This window comes from Chrysemys picta, unplaced genomic scaffold (genome assembly GCF_011386835.1).
Source record: "Chrysemys picta bellii isolate R12L10 unplaced genomic scaffold, ASM1138683v2 scaf1214, whole genome shotgun sequence".
In the NCBI taxonomy this organism is placed as follows: domain Eukaryota; kingdom Metazoa; phylum Chordata; order Testudines; family Emydidae; genus Chrysemys; species Chrysemys picta.
The window spans coordinates 15,001-19,145 of NW_027053921.1; positions in this window are offsets into that span (position 1 = coordinate 15,001).

Here is a 4,145-nt window from a genome sequence, read left to right on the forward strand (position 1 = left end):
CCCGCTTTCCCCTGCCGACGCCCGGGCCTGCCGCACGGTGAGCCCCGGTCGGACTGCCCCCCCCCCTGCGGCAGGGCCCCCGTCTCTCGCGGGCCCGGTCCTTTTTTCCTTTTCGAGCTCCGGGGCCCGGGCTGGCCGCCAGAGCCCCTCCGCCCGCCCTCCCCGGCGTCGGGGAAAATACTGTCCCAGACTTCCAGTGCGCCCGATCCTGTCAGCCGGGGGGTGGGGAGGGGCAGTCCCTCGCTGCGGCCGGGGAGGGTGAGCCCAGGGCGGCTTGCCTGCCGTGCGAGGCCCCTCTCGGCCACCAGGTCAACCCCGAGTCGAAAGGGCTGAAAAATTTTCAGAGTCCCCTCCCGGGCACCAGGTCAACCCGTGGAATCGGACGGGTTCACCTGCTGGCCGGTTCGCTTCCCGGGCACCAGGTCAACCCGTGGAATCGAAAGGGTTCACCTGCTGGCCGGTTTGCTTTCCGGCCACCAGGTCAACCCCTAGGGGTTTTAACGGGGGCAAGCCCGGTGGCCTCTTTCCCGTCCGGTCACCAGGTCAACCCGGATCTCCCTCCTTCCCTGGGCGTCCCCTCCTCGGAGGCGTCAGGTTCCATTTCCCCCCCCCCCAGACTTCCAGGGGCCCGATCCAGTCGGCCGGGAGGCAGTCCCTCGCTGCGGCCGGGGAGGGTGAGCCCAGGGCGGCCTGGTCCATGTCTCTAGTGGGCCCGATCCTTTTTTTTTTTTTCGAGCTCCGGGGCCAGGCCCGCCCGGGCAGCCCTCCTCGGAGGCGTGGGGCGATTTCCCCCCCCCACCCCCAGACTTCCAGGGGCCCGATCCTGTCGGCCGGGAGGCAGTCCCTCGCTGCGGCCGGGGAGGGTCAGCCCAGGGCGGCTTGCCTGCCGTGCGAGTCCCCTCTCGGCCACCAGGTCAACCCCGAGTCGAAAGGGCTGAAAAATTTTCAGAGTCCCCTCCCGGTCACCAGGTCAACCCGTGGAATCGAACGGGTTCACCTGCTGGCCGGTTCGCTTTCCGGCCACCAGGTCAACCCGTGGAATCGAAAGGGTTCACCTGCTGGCCGGTTCGCTTTCCGGCCACCAGGTCAACCCCTAGGTTTTAAGGGGGGGGGACGCCCGGTGGCCTCTTTCCCGTCCGGTCACCAGGTCAACCCGGATCTCCCTCCTTCCCTGGGCGCCCCCTCCTCGGAGGCGTCAGGTTCCATTCTTTTTTCCAGACTTCCAGGGGCCCGATCCAGTCGGCCGGGTGGCAGTCCCTCGCTGCGGCCGGGGAGGGTCAGCCCAGGGCGGCTTGCCTGCCGTGCGAGTCCCCTCTCGGCCACCAGGTCAACCCCGAGTCGAAAGGGCTGAAAAATTTTCAGAGTCCCCTCCCGGGCACCAGGTCAACCCGTGGAATCGAACGGGTTCACCTGCTGGCCGGTTCGCTTCCCGGGCACCAGGTCAACCCGTGGAATCGAAAGGGTTCACCTGCTGGCCGGTTCGCTTTCCGGCCACCAGGTCAACCCCTAGGTTTTAAGGGGGGGGACGCCCGGTGGCCTCTTTCCCGTCCGGTCACCAGGTCAACCCGGATCTCCCTCCTTCCCTGGGCGCCCCCTCCTCGGAGGCGTCAGGTTCCAGTCTTTTTTCCAGACTTCCAGGGGCCCGATCCAGTCGGCCGGGAGGCAGTCCCTCGCTGCGGCCGGGGAGGGTGAGCCCAGGGCGGCCTGGTCCATGTCTCTAGTGGGCCCGATCCTTTTTTTTTTTTCGAGCTCCGGGGCCAGGCCCGCCCGGGCAGCCCTCCTCGGAGGCGTGGGGCGATTTCCCCCCCCCACCCCCAGACTTCCAGGGGCCCGATCCTGTCGGCCGGGAGGCAGTCCCTCGCTGCGGCCGGGGAGGGTCAGCCCAGGGCGGCCTGCTTGGCGGCCGGGTCCATGTCTCTAGTGGGCCCGATCCTTTTTTTCCCTTTTCCGGCTCCGGGGCCCGGGGTGCTCGGGTAGCCCTCCGCGGTGGCGTCGGCCAATTTTTTTTAAAATCAGACTTCCGTGGGCCCGATCCTGACGGCCGGGAGGCAGTCCCTCGCCGCGTCCGGGGACGGCGAGACGCTCGGCCACCGGGTCAACCCGGAGGAAGCGGGCTGGGGGAAAAAAAAAAAAAAAAAGTTTTCCAAGTCCGAAAAATTTTCAAAGTCCCCTCTCGGCCACCAGGTCAACCCCTTTGGAGCGAATGGGTTGACCTGACGGCCGGTCGTCTCGCGGATGTCCGGAAGGGGTCGCCCCACGCCGTCTCGGCCGACCGAGGGAACCACGAGGTGGCGCCCGGTTCCAGTTTCGTACCGCCGAAGGCGGGGCTTTGGCTTTTTCGACCTGCCTTTCGAGGATTGTGTGAGGAGATTTCTGAGGACAGGTTTTTCAGAGCCTGTGAGAACCGGAGCTCAGCCTAGGGGATCAATCCGAGTATTGTACCCGACCCTGCCCGGCGTGGGAGGGGGGGAGCGGGCCCGTTTGAGGGCGGAGGCCAGCACCCGGCCCTCCGCCGAGACGGCCCGCTTTTCCCGGCTCTTAGCTCACGGGCCCCGCAGCGGCCGGGAGCCGAGCTCCGAGTGTCGGCGCCCCCCGGAGGGAGGGGGGGCCCGCTCCTCTCGCGCCCGCCGATCGATGTGGCGCTGACGTTCGCGACGGGAAGGGCCCTTCGCGGGCCGGCACCCCAACCGCGGGGCCGTCCGGTGTTCAGGCGGATGGGGACCCTCTTCCTTTTCGCGTGCACGGATCCAGGGACCGATGGGGACTTCCCTCCTCGGGGCGGCCCGGGCACCTGCCCGGCCCTCCGTGCGTGGGGCCGTCTGGCCGAGATCTCCGCCGTGCGAGGTCGAGCGGTTCCGGCAGACCACCCAGGGGTCCGAAAAACCCAGGGAGCCGCGAGGCTCAGCAGGGCCAAACACGGTCGCGAGAGCGAGCAGGGGCGCGCTGCGGTCCCCCCCCGACAGGACCACACCACGCGGCGCGGGCCGCGGGAGGTGGGCTGGCCCTCGGCGTCGGTGGGACCCCCGTACCGCCCTCTCGCTGGAGCACCAGTAACCCCTGCTGCCCTCCCTGTCTGGGTCGCTGACTTCTTCTCTAGCGGGTTGCCTGGAAGGCGGTGGCGGCCTCTGCGCCGCGTCGCCACGTACCAAGAAAGGGACACCGGGAAAAGCGGGGCGAAGGGGGGGCTCGAGGGGGCCCGGCTCCGTCTGACTCCCGACATCCTTCTTCGATGCCACCCGGGGCACCACGGGGGGGGAAAGAAAAGCAGCGCGAGGGCCCCGCGCCCTCTCCGCTGCCGGACTCTCCCCTGGTGTCACCCGGAACACCGGGGAATGCGGGGAGAGAGGTTCGAGGGTAGGTGCCGGGAGGGGGGGGTCTTAACGGCCCGCCCCCCCGCCCTGTCTCGCTCTCTCTTCCGCCGGCTTTCGCCCTTGGGTGTAACCCGGGCCGCCTGGGAAAGCGGGGAGAAGGGGGGCTCTCTTCGGAGGCTCACCCCATCTCTTCCGCCGTCCTTCCTTGGCGGCTCCCGGGGCACTCTGCCGCGGGCTCGAAGCCGAAGGGAGCCGGAAGGTGGTCGGGGTCCTGACGGTCCTCCGTCTCTCTCCCGCCATCCGTCGCGTGTCCCGGGGCCGATCTTGGGGGGATCGCCATCCCCGTCGGTCCTCCGCCTCTCGCTGCGTCGCGGGTCCCGCTCCTTCCCTCCCGGGGGAAGGCCGGTGGGGCCCGCTGGGCGGGGGTGCCTCCAGTCCTCGTGGCGGGGCCCCCGCTCCTCCTTTCCGGAGCGCGGCTACCTGGTTGATCCTGCCAGTAGCATATGCTTGTCTCAAAGATTAAGCCATGCATGTCTAAGTACACACGGCCGGTACAGTGAAACTGCGAATGGCTCATTAAATCAGTTATGGTTCCTTTGGTCGCTCCAACCCTTACTTGGATAACTGTGGTAATTCTAGAGCTAATACATGCCGACGAGCGCTGACCTCCGGGGATGCGTGCATTTATCAGACCAAAACCAACCCGGGCTCGCCCGGCCGCTTTGGTGACTCTAGATAACCTCGGGCCGATCGCACGCCCCCGTGGCGGCGACGATGCATTCGAATGTCTGCCCTATCAACTTTCGATGGTACTTCCTGTGCCTACCATGGTGA